Here is a 26,588-nt window from a genome sequence, read left to right on the forward strand (position 1 = left end):
TTGAATTCTATTTCCATATAGACATTTTGAATTTAGGGTAGAATGTTGTCTCAATATGGTGATAGGCTTCTTTTTTTCACTTACTTTGATATGACTAATTGCGGAACCCTTATTTTTTCTCACAATGGAGGTTATGCTAGAGTGCTCATATTTTTCAAACTCTAAGTTGAGAATTTTAAATTTCAAATAAAATGCATTGTATCACTAGATTATTGGTCTCTTTTTTCTTAGAAAAAAATTTAATGCAGATAGTTGGACATGTGAAATATTTTGTCACGTACCCATTTTTTATCCCAAATTGATACATTCTTCTCTTGGGAATGTTTCCATCTTTTCTGGTAGGCCTTCAACTTTCGATCAGCATTGGCACTAGAAAGTGCATTTTTGAACAGCATGTTGGATTTTAGCTTGTTGCCAGTTAACCTTCCTTTTTCTCATAGCAATTTCATCATCATTGGAAACAACCCTGGAATTTGATGGCCATATTGTTTGTTTTAAAGCACTTTTGTATCATATATGATAGGCTAAAAAAATTTAAGACCATATGAATTGATAGGCTAATTTTTTAGGAAACCATCAATAAGACAAGTAAATTTATTACTAAACCGTCAATATTTGTTATAAGAAACTTGGTATTTTATTTGATAACTTACATAAATACAATTTTATAATATGTATACCATAATAAACATATGTTATTTTATATTATATATGTTTCTCTTTTTTTTGTTTCTTTTACATGTGTTTCTATTTTGATTATTATATATTTATATGAATTTATAATCTTGTTAAAATTGAATTTAAAGAATTTTAAATTTTTATTTTTAGTAAATTATAATTAGGTATGCATTTTTTATATTATTTTTTATATAATATGTTAATTTAAAAATCTCTTAAAGTAACATACATAAACTTAGAAACTTCTTTTATTTTATATTTCTAAATATATTAGTAATTTATAATTATATGTTATTCATAGAAACTTTTACATATTTATTAATTTGTATTATTTCTTAACTTAAAAAATATTTAAATTTAAAATGATCTTTTAAATTATTTTAAAATAAAAAATTAACAATCAAACTTTTTTTTAACCATAAAATGAAAGGCATGAAAAAAATTAGCCTTCATTAAAGAAGTATATGATAGATAGGGCAACCATCAAATTCTAGGCCTAGTTGGAAATGTTTCAAATGGCCTTTAGTCTCATATCACTTACATCATCATTCGGAATGCTTCCATTAGTTTTGTGTACATTCCAAATGTGATTCATTGTCGTTTCCTAATTGTTCTATTGTTTGATCAGGTGTTAAAGATATCTTTCATAGCACCGTAAATATTGAGAGATCATTGGGATTTGGTTTTGATCCACCCAATCTGTTATAACAGACCCAAAGAATGTAAATGAAATGCACACACCAACACATTTATTATAATAGAAAGGGAATATATACAACCTAAAAATTGTTCAAGTAGTTTGTATAACTATATAAATTGCTACATAAGTAAACTGCCAGAAAACTACTTCCTAAAAGATAAATAAACTTAAGATATCTTGAAGGATTAGTTAGCATTCTCCCCTTAATCTGAAGGAATTTTTTTCATGCCAAGTAGCATTTGGAATTGTTCAAATTGAACACATCCCACAATAAAAGTATCAACAATTTGTTCTTCAGTGGAACAATGTTTTAGTTGTATAGTTTTGGCCTCAACATGATGTCAAATCAAGTGATACTTGGTATTGATATGCTTGGTTTGATCATGAAATTTATAATTCTTGGCCAATTGTATTGTAGAATTATTATCAACAAATAAAGTTGTTGAAGTTATCTGTTTCTCCTACAAGTCATCAAGAATTTTTCTAAGCCACACAATTTCTTTCATAGCTTGAGCTATTGCTACATATTCCACTTCAGTTGTAGAGTCAACAAGAACTATTTGTTTCCTTGATCTCCAAGTAATAGCAAATTATCCTAGGGTCATTCAATAACCAAAAGTAGATAACCCATTCTCTTTGTCACCATCAAAATCTGAGTCAGAATAGCCAGTAAGATGGAAGTCTAAGACTTTTGAATATTTTATAACAAGAGTTTGAGTTCCTTTAAAATATTTTAAAACTCATTGTGCTACAATCCAATGCCCTTCACATGGTTTATGCATAAATCTAGAAAAAATTCCTACTACAAACGTAATGTCAGGACAAGTAGTGGTGAGATAAATCAAACTTCTAACAAGCTACCTATACTTGGTTGGATCTTCAAAATCATTTCCTTCATTAGATGAAATCTTCAAATTTTGCTCCATTAGAGTGGAAATAGAATTACAATCTTTCATGCCAAATCTACATAATAACTCTCCAATATATTTTTTCTTTTGTTCCTGGCCTTTGATAAAAAAACCGTGAGGTTGCAGTATATAGACATCTTCCTTCAAATCTCCATTCAAAAAGGTAGTTTTAACATCCATGTGATGTATATTTCATCCTTTTTATCTTGCCAAAGAAAAAATGCTCAAAAAGTTCCCCTCTTGGTCATAGGAGCAAAAGTTTTGGTGTATTTAATGCCTTCTCTCTGAGCATATCCTTTTGCCACAAGTCTTTCTTTGTGTTTATCAAGTGAACCATCAGCTTTATATTCGTTCTTATATACCCACTTGTAGCCAATAGGTTTGGTTCCAAATGGAGGGTCCACTAACCTTCAAGTTCCATTTTTTATGAGAGCATCATACTCTCTTTGCATTACACTTCTCCATGCATCACTTGTTGTTGCTTCTTGAAATGAAGAAGGTTCATCAACAATAGAAAATTTTAATTCAAAATCTTCATACCTTTTTAAAATTTTCTTGTTATGCATTGATCTATGAATTGATTACTGTAGTATTTTGTCAATCTCAAGAGCCTTTTAATTAGATTCTTCACAAACTGGTTCATAATCTTTTTCAACGGGCTCTTCACAAACAATTTTAGATTCTTTAGAACTGTTTTCTTCTCTCTCAATAAGTTCTTCACAAACTATTTTAGATTCTTTAGAATTTTTCTCTTTCATATTGTCTTCATTCTCTGTAACTTCCAAAGATTGACCTAGAAAGGGAATCCCCCCTTCAAGAGTTGGAAGTTCATTATCCCATTCATGATAGAATTTTTTTGATTGAAATCTATCAAGATGATAAAGTTGTTTATCAATATTGTGTGCATCTTTTTCAAATTCAACAAGTATAACATCTCTAGAAATTTATAAAAAAATTATTCTCCTCATCATATAGATGATAAGCTTTTGAAGCAGTAGAATATCCCAAAAAAATGCATTTTCTACTCCTAGCTTCCAATTTATTTCTCAGCTGAGCAAGAATTAAAGCATAACAAATGCAACCAAAAACCCTATAATACTTGACACTTGGAAGATGGCCATGCCAAATTTCATGGGGATTTTTTCTTTGTAGTGCAGAAAAAGGACTTTTATTCTTTATGTAGAGTACAACACAGAGAACTGCTTCTCATCAAAATATTAATTTAACATTCTTTTAAAATAGCATAGGTCCTACCATATTTAGGAGTGTTTGATTCATGTGTTCTGTTGCACCATTCTATTGTGGGTTATAAAGAATGTTTGTTTGATTCTTAATATCATTTTCCTACAAATATTTTTCAAAATCTTTAGAAGTGTACTCACCACCATTATCACTTCTTAGGGTTCCAATATTGAGTTGAGTCTCATTTTTAATCTAAAAATGGAAATTTTTGAAGGTATCAAAAGCTTGAGATTTCTCTTTTAATAAATAAACCCAACACATCTTGGTATAGTCATCAATAAAAGTCATTATGTATTTTTTTCCATTTGCTGATGAAAAAGGCATAGGCCCACACAAATCTGAGTGAATGAGACCTAGCTTTCTAGAAGCTCTAAACATAGAATCATGAAAAGGTTGTTTACTATGTTTGCCTAAAATGTAAGCATCACATTGAGAAATTTGTTTTAGGATAGTAGGAAGTCCTTGAATTTCATTTTGTTTTATAATTTTGAGACTATCATAGTTAATGTGACCAAATTTTGCATGCCATAACAAGCTGGAAGAAATATTACCACCATGCTGTTAGAAATTTGCATAATTTTGAGAACTTGATGAAGTACCTTTCAAATATAAATGTTTGTCATCTTCCAATATAGTCACTATAATCACATGATCATCATCTCTTCTAATCTCAATAATACCATCAAACATATGTATTGAATGAACTTGTTGTCTAATATGCACAAGTGATATTAAAGTTCTCTTCAATTGTGGAAGATAAAAAACATTAGAAAGTATGTAATTAGCAAGACCTAGTAATTTAAGTCTAATAGATCCAATGCTTGAAGGTTTTAACTTAGATTTATTAGCAAAATATACTACTCCATCCACTTGATCATTGAATGTCTCAAACAAATCTTCTCTAAATGTCATATGACATGTGGCTCCAGTATCTAACAATCGAGTATCATTCAAACAAGAATTTGAAGCTCTAAAAAATTCTAAAATCCCAACATTACAATGTGCTCTAACATAATGTGCAGATTCAAGAGGGTTACCTCTATCTGGTGGCTTCTCCTTCTTGTCAAAATTCTTCTCCCATGGCATTCGACAAAGATTGGCACTATGACCCATTTTTCCACATCTATAGCATTGTATAGATTGCCTCTCTTTTTGTTGATAATCCCTATGCTAGTGTTGTAGCTGAGAATATTATCTATCACCTTGATAATTTTTATTCCCCCTTCCTCTAGACTATCTTCTTCCACAACCTCTATTGCTACTGTCATGTTTGGAAGGCTCATCTTTGGATGGTTGCCCCTATTTTTTTTGTGCAAGACACAAAGTCTCAACATTTGAAAGTGATTCTTTCATCCCAAATGCTTTTTCCCTCTTTGCAATCTTCTTCCCAAGTTTTTCAAATGTTATATCTTTCATCTTTTCACTAGCTTGAAGAGATTCAAGATAGTGTGAATAGATAGGATAAAGAGCTTTAATAAAAGTAGTGAGTTGTAGATCTACTTTTACACCCATGGCTTCAATATCATGAAATGTAGCCCTAATTTCAGTGGCTAACTTCATCATATCATTATCTTTCATTTCTAAGTTGAATAACTTCATTAATAATTGAATGATTTCAACTTCTAAATGGGAATCATATAGATCTTTGAGTTTCTTTAATGCTACAAATGCACTCTTACAAGAGATTATATGTCTACTTACCTCTTCAATAATGGAGGTAGCAATGAGAGCATAAGCCGTTTTGTCTTTACTCTTCCAAATGACGAGTTCCTTTTTGTCTATAGGCTACTCTAGTTCTTCATTTTCATCTTTGTTTTTACAAATATCATCCCACAAATCATTAAAACTAAGAGTATTTTTAACTTTTCAAAACCATTCATGGTAATTCTCTTTTCTAGAAAGAACTATTCCAACTATTGAAATTAAAGAATGCATTGGAATCACAATTCAATCTGAATTCTTTTTCTCCAACAACTTGGCTCTGATACCACTATAGCAGGCCCAAAGAATGTAAATGAAATGCACACACTAACACATTTATTATAACAATAAGGGAATGAAAGTGTTGTTAAGATTTAGGCTCTGCAACTTTTTGTTTCCTTCTCGATTGATTTTTTTGAATTTGGATGAGTCTGGATGCTTCCGAGGGGCCAGGCATGGTCTCAGATCCCTACCCAGACTTGCATCTTGTTCTGACTATGACTGAGGTTACCCAGGGGAATATTGATGATGCTTGTCTTGTTGGGGGGGTGCCAGTGGAGTCAACGACTTTGTTTGTGGGCCATGAGATTCAAAAAAGCCATACAATTACTCAATTGGGGGGCTAGGAGATTCAAGTGAGTCATACTAGGGCTCTAGGTTGGAAGGGAGTTGTTCTTGGAGAGAAAGTGGCTAATACCCTGTTGGAAGCTCTTAAAGTGATCAGTAATGAGGAGGGGGTAGAAATAATGGTACCGAATAGTTTGGTTGATAGTGTGTTAGCTAATCTGAAGCTCTACCTCATAGGTAGATGTGTTTCCTTCCACCCATCGATTGAGATGGTCAGGAAGTGGGTTAGTTAGAAATGGAAGTTGAAGGGGAGTGTGATGGTTTCAACCATGTCAGGAGGCCTTTTTTTCTTTAAATTTAAAATGGTAGAAGATATGATAATGGTGATGGTTGGTTCTTGGTCATATGGAAAGCATAACCTAGTGGTAGCAAAGTGGCATCCGACATTGGACCCGGTGAAAGAGCTAAATAAGATGGCTCCACTCTGGGTCAGGTTACCGGGCCTTCCACTTGAGTTTGGGGATGAGAGGATCTTGAAATCCTTTGGGGACTCCTTTGGGTGCTTTGTAGTTGCAGACATGGTAACCTTACAGAGGTCCCACCTGGTCTTTATGAAGTTTAGTGTAAATATGGTGGTGGGAACTAACTTACCTAAATCTATAACACTAAGCTTGAAGTGGGGTAAGAAGATTCAACCCATCATTTATGAGAATGCGAGCTTTTTTTGCCAAAAATGCTCATCATTTGGGAATTTGATTGTAGATTGTAAGAAGCTGGATAGGTTGTATAAGGAGAGTGTTGAGGGTGTTATAGAATGGAGAGATCCTCCTCAGGCGTTAGTAGTGAAGGGTTTTGGATCTCTTGATCGTGATGGCAAGGTGGTGACTCCCCCTCCTAGGAAGAGCTAGAAGTGAAGGTCTCTCAAAAGAAATAGAAAAGGGGTTAACTTCCCTTACTAGGAAGGAGCAAGAAGATAACCCTTATGTTATGATGGGGAGGTTTAGGATGGAAGAGTTGGAGGGGAAATCTGGTTTTGTTTGGGACCTGGAGATACTTTGCACACAAGAAGGAGAGTTGGGAGGTTTGGAGGAAGGGGAAATTTATTTAACCTTTCTACAAGGAATTGAGGAGCTCCTTAGTACCCCTTTGAGGAACCTAGTGATCAAGGAGGTTTGTAGAGGAAATATAGATTATGCCTTGGGGAATAGTGAGGAGAATGACTCGAAGGAGGGGGAGGTCACCAGGGTCCTTTGCTAGAATGAGGATGAATAGTCAAACAAGATAGTGGATTCTTTGGGCCAGCTGAATGATATGGAAGGGAAGTGTCAAACTCAAAGAAGATAGAAAAGAGTTTCAAGGAAACCTAAGATGGTAGTGGAATTGAATTTGGATGTAGGGAAGTCAAGAAAACAAAATAAGAAAGTAAAGAAGATGCCAAGGGAAGTGGCAAGTGGCAGGTAGGCCACTTTGGAATCCCTTTCAAAAGGTAGAAAATGATTATTCTATCATGTAACATGAGGGGGTTAAACAGCCCTCATAAGTAGTTTACCCTCAAACAGTAGCTAGAAAACTAGAAAATTGATATCCTACTCATCCAAGAGGTCAAAATGACTATGATTAATTTGAAGAATATTGAAACTTTTGTTTGGCCAGGAGAAAATTTTTGCTATAGTAAAGCAAAAGGTGCATCAAGAGGAGTGGCTACCTTATGGAACCCAGATGATGGCAATAGAAGTTTAATATATATTTCTAAGTTCTATCTTATAACTGAACATAAGATGAGAGATAAGACTTGGAATATTGTTGATGTGTATGCTTCTAATACCAGAAGTGGAAGGCACAACTTATGGGAGGAGTTGTTTGTTTTTCTCTCTCAAAATAAGAACACCTTTTGTATGGGAGATTTTAACTCCCCTCTATAGCCTTCGGAGAAAATTGGAGGTATGATAGATTTTAATGATATTATGAAAGACTTGGCTGATTTTATAAATAATAATTATTTAATGGATATGGAGATGTGTGGAGTGAAGTTCATATGGTCAAATAATAAGAAGGGTGTTGACCTCATTCAAGTCAAACTGGATAGACTTTTGGTTCTTGTTGGATGCAAAGGATTAACTTCCTCGTCTCTTATTGGACTACCCAGGATGGTCTCAGATCATGCCCCTATCCTTTTTAGCTAGAAGGAAGATCCCTTGGGGGGGCCAAGACCTTTTAGATATGAAATAATGTGGCAATCCCATCTTGACTTCAGCTGTAGGGTGGCTAAGTGGTGGGGGATTAGAATTGAAGGAACAACAATGTATAAACTCTCTGTTAAATTGGAGAATGTAAGACAAAATGTGTAGCCATGGAAGAAAAAATATTTTGGTAAAATCATCAAGACCAAGGTTGAGGTGTAAAGGAAGTTAGTTGAGCTCTAGAAAGCTATGGGGGAAGGCATAACCATGGATAACATTATCTAGGAGGAGGATAAATACAAAAAAGTGTGGAAGGAAATGATGATAAGGGAGGAGACTTACTAAAAGCAGAGATCCAAGGTGTTATAGCTCAAAGTGGGTGACATGAATACTAGGTTGTTTCATAGATCTGCCTCAATTCATAAACAGAGAAACATAATTGATAACATCAAAGATGACACTAATGTGAAGTTATTTAAGCCTAAGGAGATAGGGAGCTGGGTGATGGCTTATGTCAGAAAATCTTACCTAGAAAAGAAAAGAGACTTTAGAGAGGAGGATAGACAATGGCTGATTGATTTGATGCCCACCGTGATATTGGCTAAAGAGAACGAGGAGTTAGTGAAAATGGTGATTGAGGAGGAAGCCCACAGAGTAGTGTTCTCTATGAAAGCTTATAAATCCCTAGGACCAGATGGTTTCCTGTCGATGTTCTTTCAACACTTCTAGGAGGTTATCAAGTTGGACCTCCTTTAGGTGGCTCGTGATTTTTTTAGAACTAGGAAGCTTCTTAAATGGCTCAATAAAACTTTCATTGTACTAATTTCCAAGGTGAAAGACTCAAAGGTCCTTTCTAATTTTAGGCTGATCAATCTATGTAACACTACTTACAAGAGATTCTCTAAAATCTTGGTGAATAGGTTGAAGCTGCTGCTGCATAAGTTCATAGGAAAAACATAGAGCAGATTTGTCTTAGGGCAAAAAATCTTGGATGCTACGATAACAATGCATGAAGTCTTGCACTCTATTGAGAAAAGTGGTAATCCTGGTATGGCCTTGAAACTTGACATCTCTAAAGCTTATGATAGGATTAATTGGACCTTCTTGTATAAAGTTATGGAAAGGATAGGCCTTAGTCAGAAGGTTATTAGATTAGTGAAGTTGATGGTGGAAACTGTCATCTATTCTATGATGGTTAATGGGTCACCTTGGAAAAATTTTGGTGGGGAGAGAGGACTTAAGCAAGGTGACCCCATCTCTCCCTACCTGTTTATTATGTTTTTTGAAGTCCTGGGAAGAGCATTTATGAGAAAGTTGGAGGGGGGGGAGGATTATCAAAGGCATTAAACCTACTTCCACTCTACCTCCTCAAGGGATTCAATATTTTTTGGATGACACCTTTCTTAGTGGGGAGTCCTTGGTGATTGAAGCCAAAGCTTGGAAGTCGGTGCTAGAAATACACGCAATGAACGCAAGTCAAAAGATAAATTTTGATAAAAGCAAGGCATTCTTATTTAATACCCCCTTGACCTATAGCAGAGGATTGTTAATATTTCAGATTGCAACATTGCTGAGTTACCAAATATTTATCTGGGTCTCCATTAACTATGAAAGATGTGAGTAACAACTTTTGTAATGGGATTCTGGAAAGAATGGAGAAAAAGCTGATTGGATGGAAAGGTAAAACCCTAAGTAGTGCAAGCAAGTTGCAACTACTAATTTCCTCTCTCCAAGGAATACAAGTATACTTCTTGACATTATTTAAAATTACTCAGTGTATGGTGGATAAACTAGAGAAAATTCAACATAACTTCCTTTGGTTTGGAGGGAACGAGAAGATTAGAATAAGTTTTGTCAGCTGGGAAATGATTTGTAAACCAAAATAGAAATGTGGTTTGGGAGTAAAGAGGATAATTTATCTGAACAATGTGCTTCTCACTAAGATGGGGTGGAACCTGATGAAGGGAGAAGCTAATTGGTGTAATATAATGAGACGTAAGCACCTTGGAAATTAGATGTTCTCTCAATGCACCTGGAGAAATGATCTTCCTATGGGCTCCAAAATTTGGGGAAATATTGTGAGAAATAGAACCCTTTTGAAGGAGGGTGTTATGTGGCTTGTGGGGAATGGTAACCAGATTAATTTTTGGGTGCATCCATGTCTTACAAATAAACCTTTAATAAAAAATAAGTTTTCATCTTTCCAGTATTACCTATAGGACCAGGGGGTGGAATGATAGCTGATTTTATTTATCAGAGTAGAAGGTGGGAAAAGGTGAAGCTACAATAGAAGGTAGTGGTTGGAAGGGAGCTGATTGATGAGCTTAATTCTTTGCTAAAGAAGTCCAAAATTCTAGGAAGAGACAAGATTGATGAATTCATTTGGAAGGCTACCTTGATGGGGGATTTCTCGATTAAATCTTCCTACAAATTAATGGTCGAAAAAACACTTGAAGCTAATGGCTCAGGGAATGTTTGGTTTAATCACTTAATCTTGAAGATCAATATTTTTTGGTGGAACACCATTCATGGGAAAATTCTCCCTATACACAACCTAATGAAGTGGGGATTTCAATTACCAAATAGATTTCATATGTGTAAGACGGAGGAAGAAAACATCAACCACTTATTCTTGCATTGCAGGTATGCATCAAAGGTGTGGGAGAGAATTCTTTAGATGCTGGAGGTGAACTGGGTGTTTAATGTGGACTTGGGGCAATTGATAATGAACTAGTGGGGCCCCTTTACCCACCCCCTCCTTATCTATCTATGGAAGATCATTCACCCCGTGTATGTTGGGGTATTTGAAAAGAGTGTAATAATTGGGTGTTCAGAAATGAGGAGAGAGAGGAGGTTGTCGTGGTGGAAAGGATCTATAAATTGATAGTCGAGAACATTAGTTGCACCAAGTGGAGAAAACTAGTGTTTCCCCCTTCTACCCTTAAATTCAAGGTGGCCAAGTGTTGGTCATTGGTGGAAAGGATTATGGAAATTGATACTTCTGATCTTCTAGCTAGAAAAAGAACCCAGTGGAAACCCCCACCTACTAATTGGGACAAACTCAATTTTGATGGTGCAGCTAGAAAGGAGGGCTCAGTTGGGGGATGGATAGTTAGGGACAATAAGGGAAGGATGTTGTTGGCACATACTAGTGAGTTAGGGAAATTTTTTAACAATACAATGGAGGTGATGGCTATATATTGGGGCTTTAAATTGGTCATAAGTGTGGGTTCGAGGGATGTGCAAATTGAAGGAGATTCTAAAATAATTATTGAAATCGTCAAAGGTAATATGAGGGAGGGATGGACCATTAAACGTGTGACTAATGATATCAAGTACCTATTAACTACTCTTAATAGATTTGATTTGAATCACATCTTTTGGGAGGGGAATAGTGTGGCCGATGAAATGGCGGCGATCGGATTAAAGGTGAAGGGGCTTAGATGTTGGAGGGATTTGAACGCATTGCCAAAGTTGGTAACGGAGTTAGTGAGCCATGAAGTGAGAAATGATGAGTCCTAGCTATCTATTTTGTATAATGATGTTGAGCTAGTGGGGAGGACATGTCCTTGAGGTACAAGTGGCAAGGTGTAAAGAATCAAGTACAAGTAATATTAATTATGCATGGCCCAAAAATTGGAAGTTTGAAAAAGGGGATTTTTTATTTATTTCCCTAAATGTGTTATTGTATGTCATGCAGTGAAAGGAATTAAGGTTTGATGTGTGTTGGGAATGATGGAAACTGTTGGGATTATAGATGGAGTAACTGAGGGGGGTGGGGGGGTGAATTAGTTACTACAAAAACAAATCCACAGATCCCTTAGATGTCTTAAATATCTATTTACTACTAACACTTAGGAAACACTGTAAGAATGTTGTAACTCGGTAGATTAACTAGTTACTGGTCATCTAGCATTCATAACTATTAATATGCATGAAAAAGTAAATAAAATGAACACGAGAGACACCAGATTTAATGTGGAAACCCAATATGGTAAAATCCACCAAGTAACTAGCTACCAATTTTCACTCTTCTGAAGTGAGCCCTGTTAAGAGCCAACCCTATTAAAGGTTACAATACACACTATTAGGTGTGACCCTATTAGAGGATTTAATCACCCTATTAGGAGTGGCCTTACTAGAGGTCTTTAGAACAATTCAACTGAACTGTCACCTTGTTAGAGGATTTACAAAATAGTTGTTAAACCAACTCTATTAAGAGATTTGAAATCACTGCTACAATAATTAGAAAGTAACAATGAATTGACCTGAATAGGATGCAACTAAATTTTCTAATTACATATCTCTATTCTGCACCACTAGATCCTCCTTGATCAAATATAGCTTTGCTACTTCTCAATGATCATATTACATCGACTCCATCACTTACACTTAGAATTCATAGCTTGACTTCTCATATATACCATTTAGATTATTAAGTTGGCTCATTCATAAGTTACATTTACAAATAAATCATACATCGGTTGGCTACAGATATTACTTTAAACAAATAAATGTTATTTTATAAATCAATGAAATCCTTCATTGGCCGACCCTACTCGATAACTACTGCTTCCATAAATAATTTCCTGAGTTAACTGTCTTGACTCGGTTAACATTGCAACATCTACAAAATCCTTTGGTTGGTGAGTTAACTCAGTAAGAACTAAATTCCTTTGTTGTCCATGAGAGCTCGGTAAGAACTGTTTCTGCCATATTTCCCTTTGATGACCAAGTGAGCTCGGTAACAACTAAATTTCTTTATTTAACCTTGAAAGCTCAGTAACAATTGTCTGCATAAGGTACAGATTAAGAGAACTCTATAGACACTGCAAACCTTCTTTACTAACCTTCTAAGCTTGGCAGGCTCTGTCTTTTGCCTTGTTGACCATCTGAGCTCAGTAGACTTTGTCTTTTTCCTTGTTGACCAACTGAGCTCAGTAGACACCGTCTTTTGACTAATATGACATTTGTGTAACATCAAAGACAACACACAATTGAATAGTTGTATCCAACAATCTCCCTCTTTGGCATTGATGGCAACACAACATGTCATAGCAGAATGAAATTTGAAGAAAGGTCTTTACTGACAGAATACTTCACCCTCTTCCTCAAATACAGTAATCTCCCTCTTTCATAATAATCTCTCCCTCTTACACAAACTCTTATTATTTTTTAAAATTTTAGAAAGATATGACAGTATACTCTCCCTCTTTGACAACACATGCCAAAGATAACACAAATCAAATGAATAGCATTGTACCTAATGTACTAATTCATATGTAATGTCTTCATTACTTTGCTACATCAACTGATAGATCTTCAATTCTATTTTTGTTGATGCATTACTAAAACTGTATATTAGTGAGCTTCAGATAGGGGAATGACCCCTAACTTACCTTTTAGATATAGGAATGCATCCTTAGGTAAAGGATTTGTGAATATGTCAGCAATTTGTTCTTTTGTATGGACATATTCTAATCTAATTTCCTTTTTTTGTACCAATTCTCTAACAAAGTGATACTTTATAGCAATATGCTTAGTCTTTGAATGCATCACTGGATTCTTGGATATGTTAATTGCACTTGGGTTGTCACAAAACATAACAACAAGTTCTTTGATTTCTTGCTTCATACCTTCAAATAATTGTTTGAACCATACAATGTTTGAACAATTTACTACTACTGCAACATATTCAGCCTCTGTTGTGGACTAGGATGTATAGTTCTACTTTTTACATGTCCAAGAAACCAACCTCTTTCCAAGAAAAAAATCTCATCCACTTGTACTCATTGTGTCATCAATATTTCCTATCCAATCTGCATCAGTGAACACTTTTAAATCCGGATTTCCTCCAAGTTTATACCATAATCCATAATCTACAGTTCCTTTTAAGTATCTCATGATCCTTTTGATTGCCATCATGTGATTTTCTTTTGGTTTTTCTGAGAATCTTGCTACAATTCCTACTGCAAGGGCAATGGCTGGTCTTGTATGCATGACATATTGCAACTTTCCAATCATAGATCTATACAATATCTAATCCACTTCCTTTGATTCATCATCTTTGGTAAGTTTCAATCTAGTATAGATAGGAGTCCCAACTAGTTTGCAGTCTTCTATACCAAACTTTTTTAGTATTTTCATGGTGTATTTAGATTGAGTGATGTAGATGTCATTCTTACTCTAATGAATTTGAAGACGAGCAAAGAATTTGATTTCTCCAAACATTGACATTTCAAATTCCTTGTTCATTTGTTCTGAAAATTCTTTGCAAAGATCATCATTTCCTATGAACAAAGTATCATCTACAAATATTTCTGCCAAAACAATCTTATTATCTGGTCCTTCCTTTATGTACAAACTACTATTGTTATTAGTTCTTTGAAAACCAATCTGAATAAGATAGTTATGCAGTCTTTCATACCATGCTCTAGGTGCCTTTTTCAGACCATACAATGCTTTATGCAATTTACAGACCATGTCCTTCTTTTCTAGATCAACAAAACCTTCAGGTTGTTCAATGTAAACCTCTTCATCCAATATGCCATTTAAAAATGTTGACTTGACATCCATCTGATAAAATTTGAATCCTTTGTATGTAGCATATGCAAGTAAGGATTTGGCACCTTCCAATCTTGCAATAGGAGCAAAAGTTTCTCCATGGTCTACACCTTCTTCTTGAGAGTATCCTTTGCATACTAGTCTAGCTTTGTTCCTTGACACCTTACCATCTTCATTTAACTTGTTTCTAAATACCCACTTAGTTCTAATCACATTCTTGTCTTTAGGTCTAGGTACAAGAGTCCATGTTTTGTTTTTCTCTATCTGTTCTATCTCTTAATTCATAGCTTCAATCCAACTTTCATTTTCTAATGCATCTTTGACATTTCTAGGTTCAAAATTAGCAAGTAAACAAGTGCTTTTCAACTTACTTCTTGTCATTGTTCCTTCTGATTTATCTCCAATGATCTGATTTGGTGCATGATGCTTCTTGACATACTTGGCTCACATAGGCTCCTTGCCTTTTGAATGACTTGCATTTTTATCCTTCTATGTCTCAACTTTTAGTTCTATTTCTAGTTGCTCGGGCTCGGTAGATGTTGATTTAGTAGCTTCTATTTGCAACTTGGGTTCTTGCAACTCAGTAGGCATTAGCTTGGTTTGATCTTCCTGCCACTCAGTTACTAAAGACTCTGGAGTTGAAGATTCCTAATTAATAGGTATATTTGGCATTGTATCAGGTTCAATGTAAAAAAATCTCCTATAGTCTTCAGGTTCCCTTTTTCTTTCTTTTTTAATTTTTTCTACAAACTCATCAACTTTCATATATGCACTTTCTATGACTTTGTGAGTAGACAGATTCAAACATCTATATGTTTTTCTTTTGCAAGAGTATCCCAAAAATATTCCTTTATCACCTTTTACATCAAATTTACCTTTTCTAGATTCTTTCAAAATGTAACATTTACTTCCAAATACTTTTAGGTAACTTACATTAGGTTTGTAGCCATACCACAACTCATAGGGGGTCTTGGATGAGTCCTTTTTTAGCTGTACTTGGTTCAAGGTATGAACTGTAGTGTTGATAGCTTCCTTCCAATATTTGATACCAATGTTTTTCTCAATCATTAAGGTTCTTGCATAGTCCATGATAGATATGTTCCTTCTTTCAACTATTCCATTTTGTTCAGGAGTTCCTAGAGCTAAAACCTGTCTTTTGATTCCCCTTTCAATGCAAAAGTTATTGAACTCATGTGAAATGAATTCACCACCTCTGTCAGACCTCAAGCATTTTAGTCTTTTACCTGATTCCTTTTCTACTCTGGCCAAATACCATTTGAACTTTTCAAATGCCTCTGATTTCTCTCTTCGGTACATGAAAGTCATCATTCTTGAATAATCATCAACAAAAAGAATGAAGAATTTTTTACCAGTATAACTTTCAATGCCAATAGGTCCACATAAATCAGTATGCACAATTTCTAAAATTTCTTCAGACTGATAGTTCTTGCTTTTAAAACTAGTTTTTCTCATTTTGCTAATTTGACAATTCTTGCATAGACCAACCTCAGGTTTTTTTATGTTAGGAATGCCTTTACTTTCTTAAATTTACTTATTTTTACCAAGTTGTCAAAGTTTAAATAACACAACCTCTTATGCCATAACCAACTTTCTTCAACTTGAGCAATAAAACATGAACATTCACCAAGTTCAAGATAAAACAAGTTACCTTTTGTTTGAGTGCCTGATCCAATTAGCTTACCTTTTCCATTTAGCAGTCTTTCTATTCTATGCATGAATTCTACTTTAAATCTATTATTGAATAGTTGTGCCACACTCAATAGATTGTGCTTTAGTCCTTCTTCCCAATATGCATTGTCACGTTCAAGTTCCCTGGTCAGTGAGATTCTCCCTTTTCCTTTTATACAACAAGGTTCATTGTTGCCAAATCTTACACTGCCACCATCATAGTCTTCAAAATGTTCAAACTTAGTTTTATCACTAGTCATGTGATGAGAACAACCACTATCTATAATCCATGTATCATTTTTTCTCACATGAAAAATGAGTGCCATTTCTTCATCATTATCAGATTCATCCTTTACAGCTATGTAAACAATTTCATCTTCTTCTTCATTATCAGAATTATTAAAATCTTTAGCCATGAAACATGTTTTCTTTCCTTTATCCTTGAATGATTTGAAGTCTTTCTTGCCATTGCACTTGTGACCTTTCTTCTCATCCTTGTGCTTATTTGGGCACCTAGCAGCAATATGTCCAAGTTCTTCACAAGAAAAATAGATTAGAGGAACCTTACCTTTGTATTTCCCTTTGCCTCTTGAATATTTCCTTGCTAGCAGAGCTTCAACCACCTCAAGATCACTGTCTAAACTTTTTTCTAATTCTTCATCACTATCTAATTGAGGATCCTTTATCTTCTTGCATTTTTCTTTGACTGAAAGCTTGGCTTTGAATGCTGATTCAATGTTCCTGGCAGTTGGAACATAATTATCATAGTTGTCTAGTTCAAATGCAGTCAATCTTCCAACTATGGCCTCTAAATTTATCTTATGATTTGTTTCACATCTTCTTTCTTGGATTTTAGAGACTCTGATTGCATAAATAGGAAGTAGAGTTCTAAAAACTTTACTTATAACTATCTCCTCCTTGATATCTCCTCCAGATGCTTTAATTGCACTAACACATGCTTTAACTCTTTCAACATATTTTGCAATGTTTTCATCCTCTCTCATCTTCATTTGATCAAATTGTCCTCTCAAACTTTCTACTTTGGCTCTTCTTACATTATCATCTCCTCCATAGATTTCTTTCAGCTTGTTCCACATTTCAAAGGCAGTTTTGCAATCCTTGATGTCATCAAATTTTTCATAACTCAGAGCAGATGCTATATCTATCATCATGTTGTTGTGAGTCTTCTTTTCAGCAATATCATTGACATATAATGTACCAGAAGGTTCTGTATATTTTTCATCAAAGTACTTCAGCCCTGTATCACCAATAAAAGCCAAATGAAGTCTCATCAATCCTTGCCATGCTGAGAAGTTGTCCCTATTAAGTTTTGGAATTTCCCTCTTATAAGACATCCTGACCTTTGGCTTAGATCATTGAAATCTTTTCCTGCAAGCACCGAAAGCTCTGATACCAATTGTTGGGATTATAGATGGAGTAACTGAGAGGGGGGGTGAATAAGTTATTACAAAAACAAATCCACATATCCCTTAGATGTCTTAAATACCTATTTACTACAAAAACTCGGTAAACACTATAAGAATGTTGTAACTTGGTAGATTAACTAGTTACTGGTCATCTAGCATTCATAATTATTAATATGCATGCAATAGTAAATAAAATGAACACGAGAGACACTAGATTTAACATGGAAACCCAATATGGGAAAAACCACCAATTAACTAGCTACCAATTTTCACTCTTCTGAAGTGAGCCCTATTAGGAGCCAACCCTATTAAAGGTTACAATACACACTATTAGGTGTGACCCTAGTAGAGGATTTAATCACCCTCTTAGGAGTGGCCTTGCTAGAGGTCTTTAGAACAATTCAACTGAACTGTCACCTTGTTAGAGGATTTACAAAATGGTTGTTAAACCACCTCTATTAAGAGATTTGAAATCACAGCTACAATGATTAGAATGTAACAATGAATTGACTTGAATAGGATGCAACTGAAGTTGCTAATTACAAATCTCTATTCTGCACCATTAGATCCTCCTTGATCAAATATAGCTTTGCTACTTCTCAATGATCTCTGATCATCCTTCAAATTCGCTTTCACAATAATCAGTCTCCCTTCTTATTCACATTGCATGAACTCAATCACTTACACTTAGAATTCACAGCTTGACTTCTCATATATACCATTTAGATTATTAAGTCAGCTCATTCATAAGTTACATTTACCAATAAATCATACATTAGTTAGCTACAGATATTACTTTAAACAAATAAACATTATTTTATAAATCAATGAAATCCTTCATTGGCTGACCCTACTCGGTAACTACTACTTCTAGAAATAATTTCCTGAGTTAACTGTCTTGACTCGGTTAACATTGCAACATTTGCAAAATCCTTTGGCTATCGAGTTAACTCGATAAGAAATAAATTCCTTTTCTATCCATGAGAACTTGGCAAGAACTATTTCTACCATATTTCCCTTTGATGACCGAGTGAGCTTGGTAACAACTGAATTTTTTTGTTTAACCTTAAAAGCTCGGTAACAACTGTCTATACAAGATATAGATTGAGAATGCTCGATAGACACTGTAAACCTTCTTTACTAACCTTCTGAGCTTGGTAGGCTCTTTATTTTTCTTTGTTGAGCATCTGAGCTTGGTAGACTCTATCCTTTTCCTTGCTAACAAATTGAGCTCGATAGACACTTTCTTTTGACTAATATGAAATTTGTGTAACATCAAAGACAACACACAATTGAACAATTGTATCCGATAGGAAACAATTAAGAAATAGATCGTAGTGGTTGACACATGATCTTTCTCACCACGTTGGTCATTTTCATTAATACTATTAATTGTGATTATCATCTCTGCTTGTGGGTTTTTTGCCTAAGAGTGAAGTCTTTTTTAGTTGTGTTCGGGTTCTGAAGAGAAAAAGAGGAGAGGTAAAAATTGTAGAGATGGGTTATGATTTGATGTGCATTGAACTGGTTGTGATTGATGAAAATATGAGGAAGTCCCTGGTGTGGTATATTCTGAAGGAGGGTGGTTTTGTCTCATTTATGGAGGCACTTAATGGGAAGGATGAGAATTGCTCTATGCAATTTGTTAACTCCTGGGAGAACCATAGAGTTACCATAAATGGTATCTGGAGGACGTGGTTGCTCTGGTGACAGGCTTGCGCATGAGGGGTAGGAAATGGTAGAAGGTGATGAGGGTGATTGATGATGTGAGCCTGCAATGTTTCTTTGTGGATGGTGAGGAACCGATTTGACATAGAGGTGGTTTTATGCAAGAGAAGCTTCTTGTCCCATGGAATGAGGTTTGTTTGGTTTTGATGAAATATCTTACCCTGGAAAGAAGGTATGGAGTCTACTACTACTATCACTTTCCTCTCCTTAATCATTTTTTCCACCATGATTTCATTTCACTTCCTTTCTTCCTGCTACATGATTTAGAGGATTTTGTTGTTGATGTGAAAGAAAAAATGAAAAAGGGGGTTAATTTTACAATTTTACACCAAGATTTAATTTTTAGGTTGTACCAATTCCACCTTACCCTAGCCCCCCTAGGATTGTGGAAATTGACATTCCTATCCATCTGAATCCCTGGCACCAAACTGTTCCCCTTAGGATTACAAATCCCATAGCCCTACCCCACAGCCTTCACCTAGTGGGTCCCTAGTGAATCCTTCCCACATGGGGAAGAGAGGGAGGCAAGATAAAAGGGAAGGAGAAGGTGGTGGTAGAGTCGAAGGATGAGGGGAGAGGGGGTAGGAGGAGGTCAGGGAGGTTAGAAAAATTCTATGCTAAGAGGAAGTTGATGGAGGGAGCCTCGCAGGAGGAGTCGTCAAATTCAGAGGATTCAGGCTGCCCCAAATAGAGAATGAAATAAAAAGCAATTAACTTTGGGGTGGGAGATATGGAGGAGGTGGAGGAGGAGGATTCAAACTCCTCTAAGTTGGATTTGGGTGATGGAAAGGAGAATAAGAATGTGTCACATATTTTCACGACGGTTGAGCTGGGGTGTGTGGACCTAACAAAAGATTAGTTCCTTGATACGGTGGATAGGATGCCTTCCCCTGTAATGATCTCCTCCCCTATCAAATTTGTTTCTAAAAATGCTACTAACCCCCTATTTGTATAGGATACCACAAATACTGGTACTGATGGTCATCTAGGTGGTCTGCATATGGCTAGTAATGAGGTGTGGGAGAGAATTCATGCATTGGAGGAGAGAATGCACCTACTAACCAAGTTCATGGTTAGAGTGACACATACAACAACTACCACTTTGTGCCTACTCAAGGATACCAAGGGGGACCTACCTAAGGAGGACTCTAAGATGTTATTTGACTTCCTGGCAAAAGACTGGGTGAACATCCTTCTAGGGAGGAAAGAGGCGAAGAAATCTTAAGGGCTCCCTCCTTTTTCTTTTTCATATTGTTAATCTGTTGGTTACTGGACTTATTGGCTTACAAGGCTATTATTCCTTTGTTAATATTTTTCTTTAGACTCTTAAGTTTTATTACAGGCATTTTGTTTAAGCTTTTTGATACTCTCTTAATTATGGTAGCGAACCTTGTTTTTGTTTCTAGCAGTAATAGGAGTTAGTTTAGTTTTGATGGTAATCTATTAGTAGTTGACCGATTTTCTGTTATGGGTCAGCCCCCTTGTTTTCCTTGTTATTAATTCAAAAATAACAAGGGAATATATACAACCAAAAAAATTTTCAAGCAGTTGTGTGCGACTATATAAATCATTACATAAGTAAATTGTTGGAAAACTACTTCCTAAAAAATATATAAACTTAAGATATCCTGAAAGATTAGTTAGCATTGTGAAAAATAAAATCACAACCCTAAAAATTTTCTCAGCACATGAAGGAGTCGAGTGCCAATTTTTTTGGGCAACAATGGATGTCGAGTGATAGGCAAAAGGTGTCAAGTTAGCTCGGTACAAGATGAAGTGGAGTGAACTCAGCACACAAAGCAACTCAGCAAGTGTATGTTGAGTGAGCTCGGCAATGTGGATGCCGAGTGAGCTCAATCACCACTACAGGGTGGAGCTCGGTAATAGAGGATGTCAAGTGAACTCGACAACAATAGTAAGAAGAGAGTTTGGTCAAAGACTAGGCCAAGTGGGTAGTATAACAGACTACCATTAAAATGTAGAGAGCTGAAGGATGAAGATTTCAACAAAGAACTTCTCAAATGTAAAACATGCAATAATGAATAAGAGAAGAACAACAAAGATATGTATACCTACTTTCTTGCTTGCTATTCAAATATGATAAACTATTACAAAATTTGCAAGCATTCAGCTTCAACCAAAAAACCCTAAAATCTTCAAACTGGTAAAACCTAAAACTTTAACCTTTAAACTTACAGCTCTAATAGATGCATACAACAATGCCTGGAGAAATCACTGCTTCATAGGATAAATCCAATAAAAAATGAACTTCTAGAATGACAAGAGGAAACACGTACAACTACAGACATGAGAACAAACTTCCTTCTATCTTTTGAACTTTGACTACTAGATCTGCTGATTGATTTCCTTCTTTGCTCTATATTCTTGCACTTCTCTGCTCTGCAACTCTTCAACTCCTTCAACTAATTGAATGAATCAAATTCATTCCTTTTATCTCTTTTCAAAAATATCTTCCCCCTCTTTTCCAAATTTGAAACTCACCTACCCAGCATTAATATTTCTAATGCGGTCAAGGAGGTAGGTGGGCATTTAGCTCTAGGGGCAACTAACCTGCAACATTAAATATTTCAACACTCCCCCTTTGTCCTGAGCCAAACAAATAAGGATTACTTTTGATCCTAACTACACCAAGACACTCTCTTAGGTGTAAAAAATTTTCAATGCATAAAGGCTTAGTAAAAATGTCTACTAGCTACTGCTCAAACTTGCAAAATTCTATTCTGATATCTCCATTCTCCACCAACTCTCGAATGAAGTGATATCTGATTTCTATATGCTTGCTTCTCCCATAGAAGACTGGATTCCTGGACAATGCAATTGATGAGATGTTGTCACGATAAATTGTGGTTCCATCCTCTTGCCTTTCATTCAAATCTGTCGAGATCCTTCTTAACTAAATAGCTTGACATGTTGCACTCATAGCTATGTATTCAGCCTCTATAGTAGATTGAGCAACAATAGGTTGCTTTTTGGATGCCCATGAAATAGCACCTGATCACATATGGAACATGTATCCGAAAGTGCTCTTCCTATCATCTAAACTTCCAGCCCAATCACTATCAATGTAACCAACCAACTTGAAATCATTTTTTGCAGCATACAAAATCTCAAATCCCTTGGTACCATTCACATACCTTAGGATCCTCTTTCCCACTTGTTAATAGGAATCCTTTGGTGTTTCCATAAATCTAAAAATCAAACTTACTACATGCATCATGTTTGGCTGAGTTTCAGTCAAATAAATCAAACTTCCAACCATACTCTTGTATAGTGTTGGATTCACACTTTTGTTGCAATCGTCCTTGCTCAACTTCATACCTACTACTATTGGTGTTGGGGATGCCTTACTATTATGCATTTTAAATCTCTGCAAGATCTGCCTTGCATACTTTTTTTGAGAGATGAAGATGCCATCATGTAGTTGTTTTACTTATACGCTTAGAAAGTACTTCAAGAGACCTAGATCTATCATTTCAAATTCATTTTTCATGGCCTCTTTGAACTCACCAATCAGAAAATTGTCATTTTCGATGAAAATTAAATCATCAACATATAAGACAAGAATTAGCACATTACCATTTGTTGCCTTGATGTAAAGTGTGGGCTCACCATCACTTTTGCTAAAGCCATTGGTCATCAAATATGAGTCAATCCTATTGTACCATGCCCATGGAGCTTGCTTGAGCCTATACAAAGATCTCTTCAATTTATACACTTTGTGTTTTTCACCTGCAACTTCGTAACCAGGTGGTTGCTCTACATAAACTTCTTCCTTTAATACACCATTCAAGAAGGCAGACTTCACATCCATTTGATATACCTTCCATTTGTGTTGGGCAACAATTGTTATAATAGCACACATAATTTTCATTCTTTCAACTAGGGCATATGTCTCATCATAATCTCTGTCATACTGCTACTTGTATCCCTTGACCACTAAACATGCCTTATGCCTATCTATTTTTTCTTTAGCATTGCACTTGGTCTTGTAAACTCATTTCACTCCAATTACGTGTTTCTTGGGAGGCAGAGTAGTTAACTCCCATGTCTCATTCCTTTCAATAGCATCCATTTCCTCATCCATGGCATTGCACCATTTCTCTTCATTCATAGCTTCCTCAAAATAAATTGGGTCACTATGAGAAAATAGTGTGAAATTTACACTCTCGTCATAATCTTCCCCATACCTTTCATCTTTGTATATCTTTCTTAGACTCTTGGTCTTTCTTGGCAATAGAGAGGTGAGAATGGGATCTGAATTTTCAATATTGCTGCTACTATTATTTTACATGCTAGCTTGGGGTTGTCTCTAAGTGCTTGGAGCTGCTTGCCTTTTTGCCTTTGTCTACAATCTATGTTTGTTGCTCCATCTTCTTGTTGATCACCAATGTCATCTTCTTCCTCTTCAATGGTAGACACTTTTCTTGAAGTGCTTGAGGATTCATCTACTGAGCCATCCCATGATTGATTTTCAAGAAACTCCACATCTCTTAAAATGATAATCTTAGTGATTGGATCATATAGCCTATAGGCCTTTGATTCCAAACTATACCCTGTGAAGATGCACTTCACACCTTTGTCATCCAACTTTTTCCTTTTTTCCTTAGGCACATGTGCATAGGCTACACATCCAAACAATCTCAAGTGCTCAACTATCCATCTATTCCTTGAGCATGCCTCAAGAGGAATCTTGTCATGAACTAATTTTGTAGGACACCTATTATCCAAATATACAGCTATTGCTATAGCCTCTCCCCAATATTCAGTTGGGAGCCCTTTTGCCTTCATCATGCTTCTTGCCATTTCAGCAATGGTCCTATTCTTTCTCTCAGCCACTCCATTTTGTTGCAGAGTATAACTAGCTATAAGTTCTTTCTTGATGCCATTCTACTTGCAAAAATTTACAAACATATTGGAGGTATACTCCCATCCTCTATCTGATCTAAGGACTTTTACATAGTGTTCACATTCTTTTTCAGCCAAGGCTTTAAATTCAACAAATTTATCAAACACTTCAAATTTATTCTTCAAAAAATACACCCATGTCCTACGACTAAAATTATCTATGAATGTCATAAAATAAGTACTCCCCCCAATAGAAGTAGTTTGCATAGGGCCTACCAAATCAAAATGAACCAATTCTAATGGTGCTCTAGCCCTTCTAGAATTTCCAAAATTTAAGGGAAGCCTATGTTGCTTACCCAATATGCAAGCCTCACACTTGTCATATGAATCTACAATGCTTGGCAAACCATCTGCCATTCTTTTCTTGGACAAAAAATTTAAACCAGCAAAACTAAGATGTCCATACCTGAGATGCCAAAGCTTGGAGGGGTTTTCAATCACACTTCTAAGAGTTGATTGCAAATGTATTGTTGTACATGCATGCTTCGGAGGTGCAGTACTGACTTGAGAAGAGAAACATGTCTCTATCCTCAATGGGAACATTTGGTTCTTTGTCATTTGGACTGTTGCAAGTAATCTATTACTCTCATCCTTCTCATGAATGACACACTTGTCATTTTTCATTAGCACTTTGTATCCATTTTGAATGATTTGTCCAACACTCATCAAGTTGTGCTTTATACCAGGGCCAAAATACACATTATGTATCTCCTTCTTCTCACCCTACTTGGTGTAGACCATAATAGATCCGTTGCCCACTATCGGAATGGTTTCATTATTTTCCATTTTAATTTCAGACTTAAAAGTCTTATCAATGAAAGAAAATAAACTTTCATTACCACTCATGTGGTTGCTACAACCATTTTCCAGGTACCATACCTTAGGGCTTCCTTCTTCACCAATGTTACACATGATGAAGGCTGTGGGATTGTTTGCATTTCTCATGTTCACATTAGCATTTTTTTTGATTGATCATCCTATTTCTTCCAACATTCACTTGCATAATGGCCATACTTATGGAGATAGTAGTAGTCAACATTACTCTTATTGAATTTCTAATTCTTCTTACCTCCTCTAGAGTTGTTTTGAGAGGTGCTTGCTCCCTCTTGGTTGCTTGCTCTTCCTGAGCTTTCTGCACCAACTTTACTTTGACCATTCCTTCCACAACCTCTGCTTCTTGAGCCTCTACTGGAGCCATTTCTACCTCTCCCCCTACCTCTTGAAATCTCTTGAGCCTAAAAAGATTGTTCTTGGAAAGCAGTTGCTTATCTATTTATTTGGTGCTCATGGGTTTGAAGAGTTCCTATCAACTCATCCATGGTCAATGTGGTGAGGTCCTTTGCTTCCTCTATGGTCATGAAAAGATTGTCATATTTTTGAGTTAAACTCCTCAATGTTTTTTCTACAATCCTTTGCTCATCATAGTCTTCTCCATTTGATTTGAGCTGGTTTATCAAAGTGGAGATTCGTGAGCTAAACTCTACAATAGGTTCATTGTCCCTCATTTGAAGGTTTTTAAACTCTCTTATGATCATCTTTTGCTTCACTACTCTAACCTTATCAGTCCCCTTGAAGTTCATCTCAAGGATTTTCCATACTTCCTTTGCATAATTTTCTACTACAATCTTGGGAAAAACGGTCTCTGTCATTGCTGCCTCGATTAGACTTAATGCCTTAGCATCCTTTCTCCTTGACTCCTTCAGCTGAGTCTTTTGATTATTCGTAAGGGCAGCATACTGAGTTGGGTCTGTCACATCATTGAACCCATTAATCACAAACTCCCACAAGTCATTAGAAACCATTATGGTTTCCATCTTCTTTGCCCATGTATCATAATTTTGTCCATTGAAGGACGGTGGCTACTACCATATCTTTCCTTCATCTCCTACCATGTCAAATATCCAAAAAAAACAAATGCCCTAACTCACTGTGGATGTGGGGCCTCAAAGCTCTGATACCATGTGAAAAATAAAATCAAAACCCTAAAATTTTGCTCAGCACATGAAGGAGCTGAGTGCCAATTTTTCTCGGCACCAATGGATGTCGAATGATAGGCAGAAGATGCTAAGTTAGCTCGACACAAGAGGAAGCCGAGTGAACTTGGCAGGTGTATGTTGAGTGAGCTTGGTAGTGTGGAAGTTGAGTGAGCTCGGTCACCACTGCAGGGTGGAGCTCGGTAATAGAGGATGTCAAGTGAACTCAGCAACAATAGTAAGAAGAGAGTTCGATCAAAGGCTAGACCGAGTGGGCAGTATAATAGACCACCATTAAAATGTAG

The sequence above is a fragment of the Cupressus sempervirens genome, chromosome 3, assembly GCF_028749045.1.
Source record: "Cupressus sempervirens isolate cs-2001-9-10 chromosome 3, ASM2874904v1, whole genome shotgun sequence".
Classification (NCBI taxonomy): Eukaryota; Viridiplantae; Streptophyta; class Pinopsida; order Cupressales; family Cupressaceae; genus Cupressus; species Cupressus sempervirens.